At 45.9% G+C, this 23,297-nt stretch overlaps 1 protein-coding gene and 1 long non-coding RNA gene across 15 annotated transcripts in view; one reads left to right on the forward strand and one right to left on the reverse strand.

The window, feature by feature from the left end:
* Positions 1–23,297, reverse strand: part of FOXN3 (forkhead box N3) — a 461,111-nt gene that overhangs the window by 230,382 nt on the left and 207,432 nt on the right. The gene's annotated exons all lie outside the window — the stretch shown is intronic.
* LOC107968230 (uncharacterized) lies at positions 5,140–22,162 on the forward strand. Its single transcript, XR_002939318.3, has 4 exons — positions 5,140–5,350; positions 5,898–6,090; positions 8,839–12,685; positions 21,970–22,162. It is a non-coding gene; the product is annotated as an uncharacterized LOC107968230 (long non-coding RNA).

Below are 23,297 nucleotides of genomic sequence, written 5' to 3' on the forward strand. Positions count from 1 at the left end.
AGGCATTATCCTCTCATATCAGAGATGAGAACGTAAAGCTCATTAACAGTAATTACCTTGCTGAAGGACACACAGCTAGCAAGTCGTAAAACAAAGATTCAGCCCTAGGTCTCTCTGACTCCAACTTCCACCCTCCTGAAACTCATCTGCTCTGCTCCTTATTTCATTAGATGACAGACTTTATTATAAAGTTTATTATAAACTACATAGACAGACTATAACTGCCAAGGGCCAGAGAGAGAGAGATTAATAAGATCAGGAGTAGATTCCATTAAGGAAATGGGCTCTAAACGGAGCCCTTAGGACAGAGTTGGTCTGGGGTATACAGAAAGAAGAGGGAGGAGGAGCAGGTAAAGCCAGCATGAACCATGTGCACCATGCAAGGTGAATTCTGCAGGGCAGGGCAGGCACCCACCTGCGTCTAGCAGCGGCACACTACAGAGAAGCAACATGAAATAAGGTGGCTAAATGGGGCTGGGCACAGTGGCTCATGCCTGTAATCCCAGCACTTGGGGCAGCCCAGGTGGGTGGATCACCTGAGGTCACAAGTTCAAGACCAGCCTAGCCAACATGATGAAACTCTGTCTCTACTAAAAATACAAAAATTAGCCTAGGCGTGGTGGCGTGCACCTGTAGTCCCAGCTCCTTGGGAGGCTGAGGCAGGAGAATCGCTTGAACCCAGGAGGTGGAGGTTGCAGTGAGCCGAGATTCCGACATTGCACTCCAGCCTGGGCAACAGAACAAGATTCCGTCTTGGAGGGAAGATAGCCTAAATGGGCGAACACACACTCCATGGGGCCTGGAAAGTCAGGGAGGAGATGAGAACTCACTTCCATGGATGGCAGCAATCACTGAGGCCATCTGAGCAAAGGATACAGTAATGACAGTGCCCAGGCTACCAGGACAGAGCTTGGAGACAGTGAACGCTGCACCTGCAACTCAGGGATGGAAGAGTGGGGCCGCTGCAAGCAGGGTGTGGGATGCTGCTGGGTGTGGGCCACAGGGCCCAAGAGCTTGGCTCTGCCCTTATCAAGTTATCAGGGTCAGCGCCTAGAAAGCCAGGAGAATGAATGCGCCATTGACTTACTCAGCAGAACTTCTGGAGCCCCCCTGCACACAGCGCTGTCCCAAGCACTGGGTTAGACTGACTGTGAAGCTTACATTTAGAGGAGACACGTGATGAACAAGTCACAGATAAATGTGTAAATGCACCTGGAGCTAAGTGTTGCCAGGAAGGCGAGCAGGAGGGCTCAGAGAAGACCTCTCTGAAGGGGTGTCATTAAAGCTGGACCCTGATAAATAAGGTGCCAGCTTGATGAGAAGCAGGAAAATCAAGAAGAAGATGCATGAGACAGGCCAAGAGAAAAGCCCTTGAGCAGGGAAGACATGATGAAACTGGATGGATCACAGACACCAGGGTGGGGGACGAGGCTGCTACCAGTGGCTCAACAGCACCAGCAGAGCACAGGCCCCGCGCTGTGACACCAGGCAGAGTTCAGCAAGGGATCCCAGAAAACCAAAGTTGGGTGATCCAGAAACAGAAAACTGGGCCATCTGAGGCTCTGGGAAGAGAACTCGGAGATTCAGGAAATACTACAAGGGCTGATTTTGGAGACTGGGTGACTGGGTGCTTGCTCTTGTGAAAAGGAAATGCTGATCCAGGCAGACTCCAGCAGGGAGAGCTGCAGCCTGAGGGGAACTTACAAGGCCCATTTGGGAGGAATTTGCCTTTATGGACAATTCCTCTTTTTTCCCATCTCTGATTCTTTCCTGCAAACGAATTTGGAAGTAAAATGTATGAAAGTGAAAAAAACTTACATGTTACAATGTGCACCTCTTAGGTATAAAGAACTATTCCCTTTTTTAGAGTACTTAAAACAACAAAAAAGAAAGATTATAAAATCTCTAAATATACCTAATGTCTCAGACTCAAGCATCCACAACTACTTCACAGCATTTCACAAACACCCTTTCATTCTATCCTTTCCCTTCACAGCGGTAGATCCCACAAGCACCCAATCAAGACCAAAGATTCACGCCAATTGATTTCCCTCTTTCTCAATTGATGTGTTTAGGAGAATTACGCTCTTTCTAACTCCTATTATTAACCTTTTTAATTTGTCACTTTCATTTTAATAAAACAAGGGCAAAGCACATAAACAATTCAAATGATTGCACAAATAAACCGTGCTATAAAGACAAAGACGGGGAAACTGGTGAAATTGATCTGCTGTCTGGCAGGCCACGGTGGGATGGCTAGAAATAGTCACTTGTTGATGTGTAGGTGGCCAAATTCACCATACAAAGGGTAGCTTGGGGGCATCAATATATGATCTTAGCAAATCCACCAGTCATCTCACAGAAACGACCCTACCGGGTCAGAGGTGACTCCTGTCCTTTGGCCCACAGCAGAGGGCTGGACTCAAGGAACAACAAGGCTCTATACAACTACAAAATTTCATGAAATAAATCCTTGTTTTTCACTTTTATAAACCAAAAAAAAAAATTCTGGCCAGGCACAGTGGCTCACACCTGCTATCCCAGCACTTTGGGAGGCCGAGGTGGGCAGATCACACGCACTCAGGAGTTCGAGACCAGCCTGGGCAACACAGTGAGACCTCATCTTTACAAAAATAATAATAATAATAATAATTAGCCAGGCATAGTGACACAAGCCTGTAGTCCTAGCTATTTGGGAGGCTGAGGTGGGAGGATTGCTTGAGCCTGGGACGTTGAGGCTGCTGTGAGCCATGGTCATGCCACTGCACTCCAGCTAAAATGACAGAGTGAGACTCCCTTTAAAAAAAAAAAAAATATGCACTGGGCATGTTTTCAGCCATATGTTTCAATAGATCTCTCTCGTTCTCTTTCTCTCTCTCTCTCTCTATATATAAATATTATCTATATAATTTTATATGTATAAATAATATAATTTAATACATATAATTTTTTAAGTAAGGAAAACTATTACTTTAAGAAAATGATAAAGCAGTGAAATCCACTAATGTATTTTTCAATCAGGAGACTATGTTCAGGGATTTTCTCTAAGCTGCTTTTTAAAAAAAAAAAAAAAAAAAAGGAAATCTCAACACAGAGCAGACAATTTGCTTTTTCTTCAAACTGACGAGCAGTATCATTTAGTAGTGGCTACTACAAAATTCTTATTATTGAATGTGCCTTTATTCTAGGGGGGAAAGCCTAGCAAAATAAAACAGCAGGTATTACAGAAAATAAAAATGGCCCAAGGAAGCTCCAAAGTAATTCAATCTACTCGTATGACCAAAATCTCCAGAAACCCTTCCAGAGAGTCCCTTTCCCTCCCCTGCAGATGCTGTAAGAGGCGCCTCGGTTGAAGTTCTGAGGGTGAGAGCTGCCCCCGCAGCTTGCAGGACTAAGACCCTCTCTAAGGCCAAGTTCAGACTTACACTTAGTCCAGTTTCTCCCACAGTTCCTGTACTTATTATTTAGGAAAGAGGGTCACTGAGAGAAGCCCAAAGCCTCAGAACAGATGAGTCGAAGACAGGGTAGGCAGACAGTGTCTCGAGAAACTCCTTTCTCCAGTTGCTAAGGTTAACGGTAGATCCAGCCCACCACAGTCCAGAGGTGAAGAGGACCGGCATACAGAAAACTGTCTTTCCTTATTTATGTGTGGTCTTCCGAGGCCAATTACAGAGGGTGAAAACTTTGTAAGAGAAAATCACCTTGAACCCAAGGAACAGTCCAAATGCCCATCACCAGCCCCAGACTGACCTTGGTTTTCAAGGGCGGTAAGCGAATCCTCCTCCTCGAAAAACAGACTGTGTTAAAGGGCACAACTGTGTCTCAGAAATAAAATACGGTTACATTGGGCAAATGGAGGACACTTGACAAAAATGCCTTCAGATGTTTAGTAAAACCAAGGTCATACAAACACTGAGTCATCGTGAACAAAGCAGCCAGTACGTTCATACTTCCAAAGACATGCATCCCGTCCCTCTGCCTCTGTACCAAGAATTCAGCCAACTTGGGCATTCACAGTTGTGCAAACCGAGTCTTATTATTTCATGGTTCAACCAAAAGGATCTGCTGCAGAAGAACACGCTCCCCCAAACAAAGGCTGCTTCTTCCCAGTTCAAGGTTTAACTAGGCCCTGAATAAGAAATGTTGGGCAGGTATTGCATCTTATTGTACCAATTCAAGCCTCAGCACCAAGTGCATGAAAATTAAGCAACAGTCCCCAAATACAGCCTGGTTGGTTGGTGCCACCGTGCTCTCTGCTTGCAGGCTATGTAGCTAATAAAACTGGAACCCTGGCCAGGCGCGGTGGCTCATGCCTGTAATCTGGCACTTTGGGAGGCCGAGGTGGGTGGACTGCTTGAGCTCAGGAGTTCAAGACCAACCTGGGCAACATGGCCAAACCCCATCTCTACTAAAATATAAAAGAAATTAGCCAGGCATGGCGGCATGTGCCCATAGTCCCAGCTACTCAGGAGACTGAGGCGGGAGAACTGCTTGAACCCAGGAGGTGGAAGTTGCAGTGAGCTGAGATGGCACCACTGCACTCCAACCTGGAACCCTATAAACTCTTTCCATTTTGTTGTCAAGATCTGTGATCCCTTCATTCCCCATCAAAAAATGGAGAGGAAAAAAACCCAAACCATCTGCCCCCTAACTTTATGGCATTTCTTTAATGTGAACCCAGTTAGGTTTCAAATATGTTCCCATAGGCAGCATTAGGAGGGAGAGAAGTTCTAAGCCCAGGAGACCTGAGTTCTGGATCCAAATCTATCACCAGCCCCCACTGCGTGGCTGTGAGCATCTCTCTGGATCGTTCCCTCCTCTGTAAAAGGACACAATCCCACTGCATATTCCTAAGTACCTTCCATTAGGTTTTATTCCTGAAGTCTCTCAGTGTAGGCAGAAACTCGTAACTCACTGCTACTTCTTTCTGTTGCTCTGTTCCCAGGGCTGCTGTAACCAAGTGCCACAAGCTGGATGGCCCCAACAATAGAAATGTATTTCCTCACTGTTCGGGAGGCTTGAAGCCTAAAATCCAGGTGTCAGCAGGGCTGGTCCCTTCTAGAAGCTGGGAGACAGAATCTGTTCTATGACCCTCTCTGGTGATGTCAGAATCCTTGCTGTTCCTAGGCTTGCAGAGCCATCACTCCAACCCCTGCCCTCACACTCACACGGTGCTCTCCCCTGCACATGTGTCTGTGTCTCGTCTTTTTTTTTTTTTTTTTTTTGAGATGGAGTCTCATTCTGTCACCCGGGCTGGAGTACAGAGGTGCAATCTCAGCTCACTGCAACCTCCGCCCCCCAGGTTCAAGCAATTCTCCTGCCACAGCCTCCTGAATAGCTGGGATTACAGGTACAGACCACCACGCCCAGCTAATTTTTTTTTTTTTTTTTTTGAGACAGCATCTCGCTCTGTCGCCCAGGCTGGAGTGCAGCAGCATGATATCAGTTCAGTGCAACCTCCGCCCCCTAGGTTCAAGAGATTCTTCTGCCTCAGCCTCCCGAGTAGCTGGGACTACAGGCACATACCACCACGCCCGGCTAATTTTTGTATTTTTAGTAGAAATGGGGTTTCACCATATTGGCCAGACTGGTCTCAAACTCCTGACCTCGTGATCCGCCCACTTCGGCCTCCCACAGTGCTGGGGTTACAGGCATGAGCCACCGTGCCCGGCTTAATTTTTGTATTTTTAGTAGAGATGGGGTTTCACCATGTTGGCCAGGCTGGTCTCGAACTCCTGACCTCAGGCAATCCACCCACCTCAGCCTCTCAAAATGCTGGGATTACAGGCATGAGCCACCCCACCTGGCATTCATAAGAATGCCAGTTACATTGGATTACAAACCACCCTGATCCAGTGTGACCTCATTTTAACTTGATTACATCTTTTCCAAATAAGGTCACATTCGTGGTACCAGAGATGAGAACTTCAACATTATCTTTCTGAGGGATACAACTCAACCCTGAACACCTGCTTACACAGGAAACGCACAGAGCGCCACAAGACATCCAGCCACCGGACTGTGGGAATAAGCTGCCATTTCTGAACAGATTATCTGAAAACATTCATGGCTGTCTCTGAAGTGCTGAGGGTGAGCGTTGTTGTCAATCTCCCATGGCCACATGGCGGCCAGAAACGGAGCTCCCCCATAAACCACCACACCTCAGCACCAGGGTATACAAATGGCACAAACTGTGCACGCCACACACTTCACACAGAGGGAAAAAAGATCCGTTGGGATTACATTTCATAAGACTCAACCACTGCTAACAAAATAACCATCTGGCAATAAATCACACCTGCAGAGATGGCAGGCTTGTCCAGAGTGAGGCAGAAATGACACAGTGACAGTTACAGAGGGGCAAAAGTAGAGGAGAAAGAGCCCAGAGGTACAACTTGTCTAGAGCAGGAAACTGGGTGGGGACAAGGGAAGATCACAAGTACATTTCATAGCCCCCTGACTTCATTGGGAGTTGTGGATAATTTATAAAGACACAGATTTGTTTCCTCGCAGTCTGGAAGCTGGGAAGTCCAAGATGGAAGGGTTGGCATCTGGTGAGGGCCTTCTTGCTCCATTATCCCATGGTGGGAAGTGGAAGGGCAAAGAGGGGAGTGGGAGAGAGAGAAAGGGGGCCGAAATTCATCCTTTTATAAGGAACCCACTCCCACAATCATGGCATTTATCGATCCATGAAGGTGGTGCCCCCATGACCCAAACACCTTCTATTAGACCCTAACTCCCAACACCACCACAATCGGGATCAACGTTCTTTCTTTTTTTTTTTTTTTGAGATGGAGTTTCACTCTTGTTGCCCAGGCTGGGGTGCAACTCACTGAAACCTCTGCCTCCCGAGTTCAAGCAATTCTCCTGCCTCAGCCTCCCTGGTAGCTGCGATTACAGGTGCCCACCACCATGCCCAGCTAATTTTTTTGTATTTTTAGTAGAGATGGGGTTTCGCCATGTTGGCCAGGCTGGTCTCGAACTCCTGACCTCAGGTGATCAGCCCACCTCAACCTCCCAAAGTGCTGTGATTACGGGTGTGAGCCACTGCGCACAGCCTCAACTTCCTAATACATGAAGTTTGGGGGACACAATCAAACCACAGCAGGAGTTTAGTAAAGCTTTTTGATAAAGAAAATGACATCATCAAGAGAAGTTTACAGAGAGAAAGAAAAACAACAACAATGCTCAACGTGGACATGCCTGGCCTAGGGCATCTGGCCAGATACATGCATGCGCTGAGCGCCCTCACAGCCATGAACACACCTGGGATTCCAGGAATAGGATACCTGAAGTTACTATTCTCTAATCCCAGGGTCCCATTAGCATTGGGGAAATGGTCAGAAGAGCTAGATTCCAACTGCTGTGAGACACAGGAAAGGACGAGGAACCTAGTGGGCCCCAGGGATACAGATCACTGGAAGCACAGCTAGTGACTCCGCAACTAAGTGATCTCCTAGAATTTTAATAACAGCATAGGAAAGGGCTTTGAAAATCACACACAACCCATTCGGGTTTTCTGCTATGGAAAGGCTCTTCTGCAGAGTTAGAATTGTGAGGACAGGATTTTATTCTGACACTTCCCCAAAGCCTTTTGGAAATCACGCGTTCATGTGCAACATTGTTATGTAAGCTGCCACATCTAGCTCCTTTGCTTTGGGCAGAAATATTCTCAACACACCCTACGGACACTGGTTATCTGATGCTGGTCACAGCCTGTGACTGATGCTCATGTGTCTAACAAAAGCACAGAATAAGGAGGAGAATAAAAGAGTCCCCTGTGGCAAGTAGTTCAGGAACACGTGTCCAGGACAACTCGGCTTACAGATGAATGACTAATTAAACATACTGAATGAACACAGTGGGCCCACAAGAGAAGGTTTACTGAATTGAATGGAGGAATCTAAGGTTCAGAGAGGTACACAGCTGGTTAGCAACCAAATTAGCAATAAAACCCAGATCTCCTAACACCTAGTTCAATGCTCGGTACAGCATCCAAGCTTTCTCACCAATTTGTGTAAAATGAAGCAGCACTCACACCCTCTCCTGCCCAGCACAGCATCTCATATGCCTGACATACACCAAGGTGTACAATGACTATTTCTTCATGTGTCTGTCTCTCCCACTAGACTAGAAATTCCTAGAGGACAGGAACTATACCTTCATCATCCGGCTTTCCTGATGCCTAGCATAAGCCTGTTTACAAGCATGGAATCAACATTAGCTGGATGGATGAACAAGTTATGAGAAAGTTTAGGATACCATACAGGAGTAGTGTAATTACCTTATTACTATTTATTAATATTAATATTATTATTTCTGGGAAAAAATGCCTGCCCAATATAAGCTGATCTCTAAGGCTGGAGGGGGGGGAGTTTCAAAGTAAGTCAAAGAACCAAAGATAATGAACATAGAGTTTATCAAGACAGACAGTTAAGTAAAAAATTTTCTAAGAGTCTTCCAGTCACACTTGTCACTACTTCTGGGAAATATGCAAACTCTCCACGTAACATCAGCACCAAGAAGCAGATCAGGTCCTTTGCTCACCAGGAAGGATCTGTGTGGATTTCATCAATGGCTAAATACTAATAGGCAGGTAATGCAAAATAGTGTCCAGAGACTCATTCAAAGGCTAAAATTCAAGGACATTCTGAGTAATCAATGAAACAAAAATTTATAGGTTAAAGCATACTCTCAAAGACTTAAGCACATTTTCAGACGTTACAAACAGAAATGAAAAATCACTTATAAAAACTGAGTATATTCAGTGACCCAAACTAAGATGTCGGGAGGAAAACAAATCCCACATAAATAACACCAGTTTATGTCCACTTCCAGTTAATCAGAGTCCTTGAAGAAGAGGTGAAGCAATGAACTGATGTAGAGAAAAGAGCATCAGGCCAAGGGGCAGCTGACCAAGGCTTTCGGCACAGATCTGTGGGTTTTACCAAGTCACTTTCACTGGACCCCAGATTCTTCATGTATAAACCAAGATCATCTTCCAGGATCCCAGCAAAAAGAACTCTATCAGAGTATGATGGGGGACCACATCAGTCAAATCCAGGTACAGATGCTGGACTGGAGCATCAAGAAGCCACTGCTGGCTGGGCACGGTGGCTCATGCCTGTAATCCCAGCATTTTGGGAGGCGAGGCGGGTGGATCACGAGGTCAGGAGTTCGAGACCAGCCTGGCCAACAGGGTGAAACCCCGTCTCTACTAAGAATACAAAAATTAGATGGGTGTGGTGGCGGACGCCTGTAATCCCAGCTACTTGGGAGGCTGAGACAGGAGAATCGCTTGAAACCAGAAGGCAGAGGTTGCAGTGAGCTGAGATTGCACCACTGCACTCCAGCCTGGGCAACAGGAGTGAAACTCCATCTCAAAAAAAAAAAAAAACTTAAAATGAGAAATATGCTGCAGTAGACTTTTTTTTTTTTTCCTTATTTGTTAGTGCACAAATCCGGTCCAAGTCAGTTAAAGCTATGGAAAATCAGCGACTGCCGTGGCCTTTTTCTCCATAAATTTCTGGGCAGCAAGAATCTCTGCTGTGACTATGCACAATAGCAAAGTCATGGAATCAACCTAAGTCCCATTAATGACAGATTGCATAAAGATGTGGTACATATACACCATGGAATACTATGCAGCCATAAACATAAATGAGATCATGTCTTTTACGGGAACATGGATGGAGCTGGAGGCCATTATCCTCAGTAAACTAACACAGGAACAGAAAACCAAATACCATATGTTCTCACTTATAAGTGGGGGCTAAATGATGAGAACACATGGACACATAGTAGGGAGCAACACACACTGGGGCCTATCAGAGCGTGGAGGGTGGGAGGAGGGAGAGGATCAGGAAAAAACTATTGGTTACTAGGCTTAGTACCTAGGTGGTGAAATAATCTGTACAACAAACCCCCGTGACATGAGTTTATCTATATAACAAACCTGCACATGTACCCCCAAACCTAAAATAAAAGTTAAAAAAAAAAAAAAAAAGAATCCCTGCTGTGGAGACCGGGGCTCTCCAAGAACCTCTAGGGCATCAGAAGGAAGCACTTGACTCCTTTGTCTGTGCTGTGGCTAGGCTCAGAAACGTCTGAGGACCCCCTACCACCTCAGGGGGAAAGTCCGGGCTCCCTGGCACTCAAAACCCCCCAGTCTAGCTCAGCCTACCTTCCCAAACTTATTTCCCTCTCTATCCCACTGTGACCCTTTGTTTTAGCCAATTAGAGTAAAGGAGGAGCAAGGAAGTATCAGACCTTGGCTAAAAATATCTGGCTGTGTCAACTTAGCAAGCTACTGAACCTCTCTGAGCTTCAGTTTCCCCATCTGCAAAGAGCATATAATACCTGCTAATAGTTGTTAAAAAGATGTAAGACCATGGATACAAATGCCTCACACGACTCCAAACAGCACCCAACAGGTCCTATGGAAATGTCACTTCCCACCTTCACACTCAGTCTTCCCCCTTATGCGTCCCTACCTCTGGCCAAGCCACGTCTGATGACTCAAGGGACCTCCTCTCTCCCTGTCGCCAGCCCCAGTCTGACTATCCTGAAGGAACCAGCTAATAAAATGCTGTCTTCAGGATTCTTCCAGTGGCACTGCTAAACCTTAGGAGTCCCCTTCTCCTTTGGCTTCCCCAACCACATAATTCTGGCCATTGCCCAATCCCCTGGCAACTGGCAGAAGCCACTCTGTAGCCTTCCTGGTCTCTTTTTATTTTGTTGAGTATCCTCCACCAGAGTTTTGTCATCCCCAGTCCCCAGGAGAGAGTAATTATATTTTCCCCTATTTTGAAAATAACGCAATGATGCGGGCTAGTGCATAACAGTCAGCAAGAACTATTACCAAACCTCCTGATCTTGACTATTAGGACAACTTGGACAGCTGACATTTATTTCTGTCTGGATCGGGGGCTAGAGTTCATAATTTCTGGTAATCGCTCAACCCTGTGATTACGGGCACTTTGAGGGCAGCTGAAAGGGAGAAGTAGTCACCAAAGAAAAGCTTTGCTAGTTTGGGAATTGCCAGCCCCCAATTTATAAACTTGGAATGAAAGAAAGATGAAGGCACCATGGAGATGACAAGAAAACGGAGGTTCAAGATAGTCCCAATGTTCTCTGGCATGTTAATCCTCATCAGCTAGAAGAGGTATTCTGAGGGGACAGAGGGAAAAAGAAAACACAAAATATTCCAAAGTTCCATATTACTTTTCTTTTCATTAGTACTGGGCTGGGCACGGTGGCTTAACACCTGTAATCCCAGCACTTTGGAAGGCTGAAGCGGCCAGATCACCTGAGGTCGGGAGTTCAAGACCAGCCTGACCAACATGGAGAAACCCTGTCTCTACTAAAAATACAAAATTAGCCGCGCATGGTGGCACATGCCTGTAATCCCAGCTACTCGGGAGGCTAAGCAGGAGAATCGCTTGAACCCGGGAGGCGGAGGTTGTGGTGAGCCAAGATTGTGCCATTGCACTCCAGCCTGGGCAACAAGAGTAAAACTTCATCTCAAATCAGTCAATCAATCAATAAAATGGTCTTCAAATGATCAAAGGCTTTCCTGAATTTTTTTGTTGTTGTTGCAGATATGTTTCAGACTCAAGCCCCAGCCCAACCCCAGATGAAGGGATTTTCCGAGCAGCTATCTTGATCCGGCGCACGGGCCCCTGTTCTGACCAGGGCTGAACACTTGGCCGAGGAAAAGGACAAGTCCTAGTATCTAAAATGATGACAAAGACAAGGCACAGAGATGATGGTGCTGATGCCACTGGGCACCGGAACCATCACATCACAGGGACTGGCACCAACATCCCAGCAGGGCAAGCCAACAGTGTGAGAAGGCAGGAATCAAGATCACACAGAGGGAGCTGGGCTGCAAAGAGGAGGCTGGAACAGATCCTCAGAGAAAGGCAGAGATGAGTGTCCACGTGGCCGCAGAGGAACAGAGGAGGCAGTTCCAATGGCCGTGGACCTGAGATATGCTTTGTTGCTCTCTGACACTGCTCCCGCTCCATGGGACTGGCTGTTATGTTTTTGGGACAAATACCCTTTTACTTAAGCCAACTCAAGTGACTCTCTTGTCCTTGCAACCAAATGTACCCTTGACTATCACATTCTCCTTTGAGCTAAACTAAATAAATTCTGCCAGGAGATCCCTCTTATAATCTATTTCAACTGACAGCGACTACTTTTGTCTGATTTATTACAGCTGTAAGCCCTTCCTTCTGGAAGGGGGAGGGGCTGCGATCTCTTTTAAAGCTAGACCAATTTTACACTGGCAGGGGCCGTGTGTGCGGCTCTACATTACAGCGCCCTACAGGATGCATCTAAACTAGTTTGGTCAGCTTATCCATTCCCTGAAAGCAAGGAAGCCGCCACATCAGTAACTCCGTTGCTAAGGCAACTGCTTACTTTCCATATCAACTGCAAACTCGTTGCTATGGAGACACATATACAAGAAAAATTCCTCTTTCCATCCAGGGACCAGATGGCAGAGAACTCGCAGAAGCCATGGGTTAGGGGGCTTTGCTAAGTAAGATGTTTACTGGAGTACATTTCTCTCCTGATATCAGAGATGCGGCTGCCCCAAGCACATTTAGAAGGTGCACTCTTGGTACAAAAGTTAAGGTTTGTTCTCTTCCGCCTGCAAAACTACAGCCAGCAACTAGAGGTAAGTTATTGTTGAAATAATTCTGAGAGGGTCTCCCTCTAAATGTAAACCTCTTTTGTTCTTATTTCCCATGCTGAATATACCCCAAAATGAATTTCCTAGTCAAACACTAATGGAAATACAATTTCCTGTAAGAACTGAAATAGAGGTTTGATTTCACTCTTTTTGATTGAGAGGTAATCCAGAAATCTCTTTATTTTCCAACACCTATGCACTGTGTTTCAGATTTATACCTCCACCCGAATGTCTCTACAGAGCTTGAAACTCATATAGGAAACTTCCTGACAGCTCCACTTAGATGTCCGCAAACCATCTCAAATTTAACATGGTCAAAAGAGAATGTTGGCACTAACGCCCATCCAATTTCCCAACCCAAATTTGCCCACACATGTTCATCTGCAACCCCCAACCCTGGCTCAAGCTAGCATCACTCCCACCATCTCTCTCTTGCACCACTGTAACAAGCCCCAGAGAGGCAGTTCTCCCTCCTGTCCTTTTAGACATAACATTCTCTCCTTTCTAATACACTAACTGCAACCCCTCTTTCTGTTCCTTGGATATTTTGAGCCATTGCCACCTCAGGGCCTTTGCACTTGCTGTTCTCGCTGCCCAGATCTTTGCATAGCTGCATCCCTCTTGCCATTCAAGGCACGGCCTAGTCAGATCCTCTGAGAAGCCTCCCACCATCCCACCCTCCTCCCCTGGTATATTATCCTGTTTTATATCTTCATTGCATGTAACACAATCTGGTACATTACCTACCCTGTCCATGGAGGGAACTACTATTTACCACTTGCCTCCTCTCCTCCTCCCCTACCCTCACTGCTACCCTATGGAAGGTCTAGGAGAGCAGCCAGGGACCCGCCAGAGGTCACCACTGTATCCTCAGCACCCAAAACAGTGCCTGGCACTCCACAAACAAGGGTAGCACGAATGAACCACTGCTGAAAATACTTCTAAAATGACTGAAGCCACTTATTTTCATAAATACAGAGTCCAATTTTTACTTTGCAACCTAGGGGCCAGACATAATGGCTCATGCCTGTAATCCCAGCACTTTGGGAGGTTGAGGTGGGCGGATCACCTGAGGTCAGGAGTTCAAGACCAGCCTGGCCAACATGGTGAAACCCCGTTTTCACTAAAAACAGAAAAATTAGCTGGGCATGGTGGTGTGAGCCCGTAATCCCAGCTACTCAGGAGGCTGAGGCAGAAGAATCACTTGAACCCAGGAGGTGGAGGTTGCAGTGAGCTGAGATGGCACCATTGCACTCCAGCCTGGGTGACTCAACAGCAACAACAACAACAGTAGGTATTCTGCAAGACCTCAGAACCATAGCTGCAAACACCAGTTCTCAACTTTACAAGCCTCAAAGGAATTCAGCACACAGCGCAGTATTCCAGGAGTACCTACTGTGATGCTATGCCTTACCTCTGTACCTTGATTCTTGGAGATTCGGGACTTTTCTTCCCCCTCTACTATAGCCACGATTAGAGTCAGCGCTCACATGACTTGGCCTTCTAAAAACAAAGCATGTGCACATGTTCTGCTAGGTGGGTATTTTCTGTCTAATGACATTAGTTAAATCACCTATCCGTCCTGTCCCTCGAGGAGGACAGTCACAGCCTTCTATGAGGCACTTCACAGAACTCCAATAAATAGAAAGAAGACACTGAACTCGACCCCACGGGGCCCAGAGGGAAATCCCACACACCCTGTGAAGACCAAAGGAAGAAAAGGAAGGGTAATTGGAGAGCTTTTTCCCCTGGGAAGCGTATAGCCTCTCTGCCTGTATTTACTGTCTCCTGCTGAGTTCACAAGGAAAGGTACTCAAACAAGCACACACACACACATACACAAATCAAAGACTTCATCCTGTTCAGGGAACTGTCTGTAATCTTACATAGCAATCCATCAAGTTATTACTAAAAGAACGACTTCACACTACTCTCTATCTTCAACCATCTATTTCCTTGCTTTTCTTCTTATCATCCTTGGCACAGACTACATCTTCACCTCAATCAAGCTACCGCTTTTGATGACACTAAATGCAATTTAACCAGAATCTCTTAAAGCAAAACCTTGGTTATTTGGAATGTTTAAAAAATGGGTCAGCATCTCTGCTTTACTTAAGTTACCAATGCAATTTAAAGTTTTCCATTTAGCATCCTAGCTCCTCCAACAAGTCCCTATTCTTATTTACATAACCTTCCAGCCACCATCTCTCTCCGTCCTTTCCTCTGACGCTGTTCCAGCACATCCCTGGGGTCCAGTAACATTTGTCTCCTAAACATCTAGACCTTTGTGGCAGAGTTCCAAGTTTGCTTGGCAACAGAATCAACATTTAACTTGGGGTTCCAATGGATCAGGCAAAAGAGTCCATTTCCCAGGCTTCCTTGCAGCTAGAAGTCATGTGACCAAGCTCTAGCCAATAAGATCAAAGCAGAGGGTGGGGTTTCTGGGAAAGCCCCTTAAAACCAGAAGTCAGCAAGACTCCCTCCTGTCCTTCCCTGCACTCCCCTTCTTGCTTCCTAAAATGGGAACATGCTAGCTGATGCCATCTTGGACCATGAGAAGACTGAGAATGGAAACCCGCAATGCCCTAAGAGCAGCAGAGAAGAGGGAATGTGCGTCTCTGTCTAGCTCCTCAAGACTTCATGTAATGGAGAAATACGCCCCTAGCTTGTTTAAATCATTGTTAATTGGTTTTCTACAATAAACACTCAAGCCTCCTTCTGATCAATCCATCCTTGGAGGTCTAATGCTCATTCCCACACCCGAAGAATGCTTTGTAACAGCTTATTCAAGTGAACATAAGGAATATTCAGAACTCGCCCATCACTATCTTTTAGCTTACCCAGTGCCCCTCTTTGGGAAAGGGAAGCCAGCCTAACTTTGAATGATACCAATCTCACACTGATCGGCACACTTCCAGTACTTACGGTAACTTATTCTTTTTTATTTTGCATTATGTTTCCTGCTTCCCTGGAATGTAAACTACTAAGAGTACAAAAAGCAAGAATCAAATCACATTTTTTTTTTTTTAATTTTTTGTTGTTGTTGGAGACATGGTCTCACCCTGTCGCCCAGGCTGGAATGCAGTGGTGCGATCATGGCTCACCGTAGCCTCCACCTCCCGGGTTCAAGCGATTCTCCAGCCTCAGGAGAGTAGCTGGGACTACAGGTGCATGCCACCACGCCCAATTAATCTCTGTATTTTTTGTAGAGACAGGGTTTCACCATGTTGCCTAGGCTGGTCTCGAACTCCTGGGCTCAAAGTGATCCGCCCCACCTCGGCTTCCCAAAGTGCTAGGATTACAGGCGTGAGCCACCACGCCCAGCCTAAACTCATAACTTTCAAATAGGCGGTCAGAGTGCCAACTTCCTATGTTATTTACTGCAGAGAATTATCCTGCAGCCAAAATGATTTCAAAGGGAAATCCCAGCCCAATGGGGAAGGTTCTGAAAACCATTTCTTGCTGGTTGGATATACAGGCAGTACATCAATGAAGTATCTGGTAGACCTATCCAGGTGCCACAAAGCCCTACCAAAGAGAATGCAACATTTTCTCAATAGGAAACAGGAGGAGATACTGGACAGATACATTGATAGGGCCCTCGGGCCCAGAAGCTTTCTCAGCAGCCTCAGACAGACCCCTATCCAGGTTAATGGCATCTTCCTGGCCAAGTCACCGTGAGGAGTAGAAAGGTAGTGTATCCGTGAAGGGCCAGAAAAGCAACGATGTGAGACAGAAAACAGAGAATACAAAGGGCATACAGCAGTGGAGTAAGAGCTTCTGCTAGAGAAGTTCCGCTAGTGAGAGGGAGACTCTGAGGGGAGGGCTCGCTGGACCATGAGTGCCTTACAGGCAGTGGCCATGGTACATTCAATTCTGTATTCTTTTAGCACTTAGTAGATACTTTAAAAAGTTCGTTGAATAAATGAATGAATGAGCAGACAAATGAAAGGTTTGCCAGAGCAAGACAACGGAAATGTGCCCCCACCCAAGACACCTAATGACTAGAAGAAGAAGGAATCAACAGTCTGGAAGGAACAAATCAGCAGGATGGGGCCGCGCACGGTGGCTCACGGCTGTAATCTCAGCACTTTGGGAGGCCGAGGCGGGCAGATCACAAGGTCAGGAGTTCGAGACCAGCCTGACCAACACCCCGTCTCTACTAAAAATACAAAAATTAGCTGGGCGTGGTGGCACGTGCCTGTAATCCCAGCTATTCAGGAGGATGAGGCAGGAGAATCACTTGAACCCGGGAAGGCGGAGGTTGCAGTGAGCCGAGATTGCACCACTGCACTCCAGCCTGGGTGACAGAGCGAGATTCTGTCTCAAAAAAAAAAAAAAAAAAAAAAATCGGCAGGATGGGTCAGGGAGCTGCGCTTTCTTGGGATCACAGGATGCTGGTATGAATGGCTTCCTATTCCAGGGCCAGTGACAAGGGAGTATTTTTATTTCTGGCCCCTCAGAGACCCTGGTAAACTCTCAACCTTCTGAGGTGACATAGCCTATAGCACAGACAGCAGAAAGCAGCCCGCCTGGCAGTAGGCACCGGTGAGAAGGAGGCCGTCTTCAGGGAGAGCCATTTCCGACGCTGGGCAAGGCAGCCCCAGGTCGAGGATGAAGAGGATTGTCACTTCACCCAGAGACCACAGAGGAGTCTCACACACATTACAAAATTACACGTTCCACCCCACCCAACATTACACTAATTCTTAGAAATTTACACATCCGAACCAGACCACACTGTCTTCCAATGAGCATTATTTATCCAAAAAAATAATAATAATAAGTCATCTCTTCCTCCTAAAAGGTCCATCAATGAGACAGGTAGGTTGACTGGTGTCACGGTTAGGGGAAATGCTCTTGATTCTGCATTCACAACACCAAGAAGAGAAAACTAGAAGCAACTGCTCACGTGGGGTGCTGACACATAGAGGTGCAACCTCAGTTTCTTTTTTTGTTGTTGTTTTTCTTTTTTGAGACAGAGTCTCACTCTGTCGCTCAGGCTGGAGTGTAGTGGCGTGATCTTGATTCTGCATTCACAACACCAAGAAGAGAAAACTAGAAGCAACTGCTCACATGGGGTGCTGACACATAGAGGTGCAACCTCGGTTTCTTTTTTTGTTGTTGTTTTTCTTTTTGAGACAGAGTCTCACTCTGTTGCTCAGGCTGGAGTGTAGTGGCGTGATCTTCACTCACTGCAACCTCTGCCTCCCGGGTTCAAGCGATTCTCCTGCCTCAGCCTCCCAAGTAGCTGAGATTACAGGCGCCCGCCACCAGGCCCGGCTACTTTTTGTATTTTTAGTAGAGACAGGGTTTCACCATGATGGCCAGGCTGGTCTTGAACTCCTGGCCTCAAATGATGCCCCCGTCTTGGCCTCCCAAAGTGTGGGATTACAGACGTGAGCCACCACACCTGGGTGCAACCTCATTTTCAAAACTGCCTTTGAAAAAGGATCTCATCTACTGAGAGCAAACGTGAAGAGAACAGCAAATTAGAGACAATTTGTATCAACAGTGTACACGCAGGGAGAAAAGCTTCCTCACTTGGCTCTGATGCCACTGAAGGGGTCCTATGAGGCAGGGGGCTCAGGATGGAGCCTGGAAACCGGAAGCTGAGCAGACAGTTGTGTGCTCTGTGCAGATGCAAGAACTTTACATGTGCTGACAATTGAGCCCCATCTCAACGGTACAAAAATATACTCTTTATTTGCCTTTCTCTATCCTGTGCCCCCAGAGTTAATTCTGGGTTTATTTGGGTTATTTCAATCCCCTATAACCCATATTCACAGGATATTTAAAGGAAGCACAGAGAGATCATCTACAATGTCTGCTATACTGAGAAGGCCTAGGCAAGCACCAGGGGTAAGCACATGCCCTTCAGAATTGGAGGGAATCGGGCCAAGCATGGTGGCTCACAATTGGGAGGATTACTTGAGGACAGGAGTTCAAGACCAGACTGGGCGACACAGCAAGACCCCACCTTTACTAAAAATATATTATTTTTGGAGACAGGATCTAGCTCTGTCACTAGGCGATCTTCCCAACTCAGCCTCCTGAGTAGCCGGGACTACAGGTGCGTGCCACAATGCCCAGCTAATTTTTTTATCTTTTGCAGAGATGCAGTTTCATCATGTTGCCTAGGCTGGTCTCAAACTCCTGGGCTCAAGTCATTTGCTTGCCTCGGCCTCCCAAAGTGCTGGAATTACAGGTATGAGCCACAGTGCGCAGCCCTACAAAAAAAAAAAATCTTGAAATTAGCTGGATGTGGTGGCATGCACCTGTATTCTCAGCTACTTGGGAGGCTGAGGCAGGAGGATCACTTGAGCCCAGGAGTTCAAGGGTGCAGTGAGCTATGATCACGCCAGTGTACTCCAGCCTGTGTGACAGAGAGACCCTGTCTCAAAAATAAATTAAATAAATAATTTTTTAAAAGTTGGAAGGAATTAGGTTCCTTCCAATTAGGTTCCTAGTAAGTTCTGCACTTACTAGCTGTGCAACTTCTAGCAAGTTACTTAACCACTCAGAGCTTAACTCATCATCTATTTTAAGAAAGAAAATAATAGGGCCTACTTCATAGGGTTTAGTGAGGAAGAAATCAGATACTGCATATGGAAAGCACAAAGCAAGCATGCCTATATTTATAAGCTAAAATTGTATTTAAAGCACTCAGCTCTGGATATAATAAACATACTTTTGTACAGTGTTTCCTTTATAAACCCTTTGATGACAATGTTTTTTGTTCAAGTAGCAAGAGGAAAGGTTAAAAAAAAAAAGGCACAGAAATAGAAATACACACATACCTTATAATCCAGTCTGGAAAAAAATAACTGCATTCTACTTCTCATTTACAAGTACTCAGAGAGGTTAGTACATGCTAATCTTACACTCCTAAGTAAGACCTGTATTTAGGGAGTGTAAAACTTAATCCCAGACATTAAAACTCTACCTTAATTGATTTAGGCACAGATCATCCATAGACGAAATGAAAAAAAAAAAAAACCACTAATGAGGAATTTTACAGAGTAGGGAACAGTGACCTCATGTGAACCCATGGCTCAATCTCAGCTTCCCCAAGAGGGGGATGACCAGGCTTCTGGAAGTGATATATCCAGAATGTGACCCAGACGTTCGTACTTCCTTCCATTTGACAGGAAATGGAGAGAGAGAAGCAAGTTACGCAAAATCACAAGGAAGTAAACAGAATGCAAGTACTCTATAGTGTAAGCCATGGGTCTCTTTTAACAGGGAAGGGAATGAAAACGGTAAGAGGGCATAGGAGTGCTGCAGACTGACACAGACAGGAAACATCACAAAAGGCACTGCAGGAACCACATTTGGACCCTAATTCAAACAAACATTTTGTAAACAGGGATATCTGAATATGGACCTGGCATTAGGCAACACCAAATAATTGTTCATTTTGTTAGGGGGGACTTTAGCATGGTTGTTATGTAAGAAACTGTCAATTATTCTTATGTATACCGAAATGTTTGAATTGTAAATGTCATTTGCTTCAAAATACTTCAGCAAGGCTGGGTGCAGTGACTCATGCCTATAATCCACAGCATTTTGGGAGGCTGCGGCAGGAGGATTGCTTGAGGCCAGGAATTTGGGACCAGCCAGGGCAACATGGCGAAACCCCGTTTCTATGAAAAATACAAAAAAAAAAAAATTAGCCAGGCATGGTGGTATGTACTTGTAGTCCCCCCTTCGGAGGCTAAGGCGAAGGCTTGAGCCTGGGAGTCTGAGGCTGCAATGAGCCATGATTATGCCACTGCGCTCCAGCCTGGTCAACAGAGTGAAACCCTGTCTCAAAACAAAAAACCGAAAAACAACTTCAAAAACAGCGACAACAAAAAAGAATAAATAAAATAAGTGTGACAAACCTTTGTCAACTACTGAATCAGGATGTGTGTTATGGGGGTATATCAAGTCATTATACGATTCTAGTTCTGTGTATGTTTGAAAATTTCCGTGATTCAAAAATAAAAATAAAACTCTTATCTTTTGAAGTCCTTTAAGAGATAAAACGAAAGCCAAGCTGTCTCTTTTGCCTTGACTGACTCATTCATGAGAACATGCTCTTGATGAAATCTCAGCAACTGGAAAGACCTCAAGAGGGCACCTAGTTCAGGGATTCTCAAACCTGGCTCCATGCTGGAAACACCTAGGAAGCTTAGCAGAACTACCAGTTTTCCCCAACCCACCTCACACCTAATGAATCACAATCTCCAGAAAGGGGCCCAAGAAAATGGGAATTTTTTTTTTTTTTTTGAGACAGGGTCTGGCTCTGTCACCTAGGCTGTATCTCGGCTCACTGCAACCTCCACCTCCCGGGCTCACGCCATCCTTCCATCTCAGCCTCCCGAGTAGCTGGGACTACAGGAGTATGCCATCATGCTCAGCCAATTATTTTTGTATTTTTTGTAGAGACAGGGTTTCACCATGTTGCCCAGGCTGGTCTCAAACTCCTGCACTCAAGCAATCCTCCCGCCTTGGCCTCCCAAAGTGCTGGGATTACAGGTGTGAGTCACCGTGCCCAGCTGGGAATTGTTTTTTAAGTGCCACAGGTGATGTAATCTAGTATGTTCCCTCCCCAACATCCCAGCCAAACAGTTGTCCAGCAGGGTATGTGTTCCAAGCCCTCAGGGACAGGGATCACACAGGATTCCACATTTTCACTGCTACGTCAAACCTAACCGTATTCTTCACTTTCAGAAGAAAATTAAAAGTGGAATAGCTAATTCACTGCATACAACTTGCAAGGTTTCAATGTTCTCGTTCAATTTAAGGTATTTCTCACCAACCTTCAGGTGCATTTTAGTCACTGTGTTGAAGGCAACTTCAGTGTGGGAGCTCCCGCCAAATAAAATCTCATAGGAAAAAACAAGTTTACCCATAGAGCTAAAGGAGCTTTCACTGGGCAGAGTATCAGGGAGAATGCCATAGTAGCATACCCCAAGTGACTGGGCCAGGTCAATGCCCTGGAAGGACCTGGGTGTACCTGAGCATACCTGGGAGCCTGCACCTCTCACAGCAGCCAGCAGCTGGCCTGGGGGAACCCAAGAAAGAGGAGAAAAGTGGAAAAACTCACACCTCTTGCTTTGTTCTCACAGAATCGCAAATGCTGGGAACAAACTCCCAACCACAAAACTGACTGGCATTTGATCAGAAACATGTCAACACAGGTCAGGATGGCTGGGAAGCCAGAACTGAATGTTTCATAACATTAACAATCTCAAGTCTTTAAAACCATTCTCTTTCAACAGGTGATACCTGAATGTATCCGGATTGACGATCTTCATCCCTGGAAAACATGACTCCCAGAATCCAGCGGTGGGGGAGGGGGGGGTCGCATGGCGGGAGAACAGCTCCTCCCAGTGTGCCTCAACACAGGGCATCCAACACCCACTTGTCACTCCCAAGGCTGACTGATGAATAATGTTCCCAAGTCTCGCTGCACGCCTTGGCGTTGGTCTTTTCTAACATTTCAGAGTGTGCATTTGCTAAATTACTTCTATGTGCACCGGCATTATGTCAAACACGAAGATTCAAGCATGCAGGAACTTGCAGACTCGTTTTACACCAAACTAAACGCCCTGTTTGTTGCTTTATCACTGCTGTGAGGCTTTGGGGGACCTAAGCAGCACTTTCTTCTCCACGTTCTCAGTGTGGAATTGCTTTTGAAGACTTTCCCTTTCTTGCCACAAAGACGCACCTATACAGAAGCTTTAAATACCACAGACTTGGTTCTTTACAGAGGAGCAATGAATGTCCTCTAAGCTCAAAGAATAATCCTAAAGCACTCAAAAAAAGCCAAGTCCAGAGGTGGCTCTCCAAATGCCCAACCTGAGATACGGAGGGAAGGAGAAAGAGCTTCATGGTCATGGAAATTCCTCTCCCTGATTAAAGGGGCATACTTTGATGGTTACAGCTACACAAAAATAAGGACCTGGGGAGGAGGGAACCAGAAACTTATGAATATTCAGATCTGCACGCTCGACCCAGGCATCATTTGCACCAGTGATCAAAGTAAATCTCTCCTTAGTGCCCACATCTTTCCTCCCAGGCAACACCCCTCCCCAAGCCCCGCGTCCCCACCCCCCATCTCAAACAGAAACCGAGTGAAGAGCATTTGCACACAAACACGTCCAATTTGAGCAAGGAGCAATACGGTTGGCCACTTCCTGATTCATACTCTCCCATGCCAAAGACAAGGAGAATATTCTCAGGCTCAAGATTCTACTTGAAATGGTGACATGTTGCCAGAGAGAAAGAAATGAAAGGCCCCAGCCCCGCACAGCCACTGATCCCACACAACAGTGGTCCTGCGCCCGAACCTGAACTTCAAAAAGAGGGAGAACCAGCACCCCAGCTGCACACAGCAGCATTATTAACACAACACACAAAGCGGGAAAACACAGTCACATGAAAACTTAGTGGAAGGAACTTTCTCTGGCAATTTATCTTAACCGCAGCTGCATTACTTTTCAGGACTCAAAGTCAGATCACAATTTTGTTTTCCACTTCTTCACAGCTGCCCAATTTCTACGAAACCTATTATGTTCCTTAAAACAAAAATAGGCCAGGCGTGGTG

The sequence above is a fragment of the Pan troglodytes genome, chromosome 15 (assembly GCF_028858775.2).
Source record: "Pan troglodytes isolate AG18354 chromosome 15, NHGRI_mPanTro3-v2.0_pri, whole genome shotgun sequence".
NCBI lineage: Eukaryota > Metazoa > Chordata > Mammalia > Primates > Hominidae > Pan > Pan troglodytes.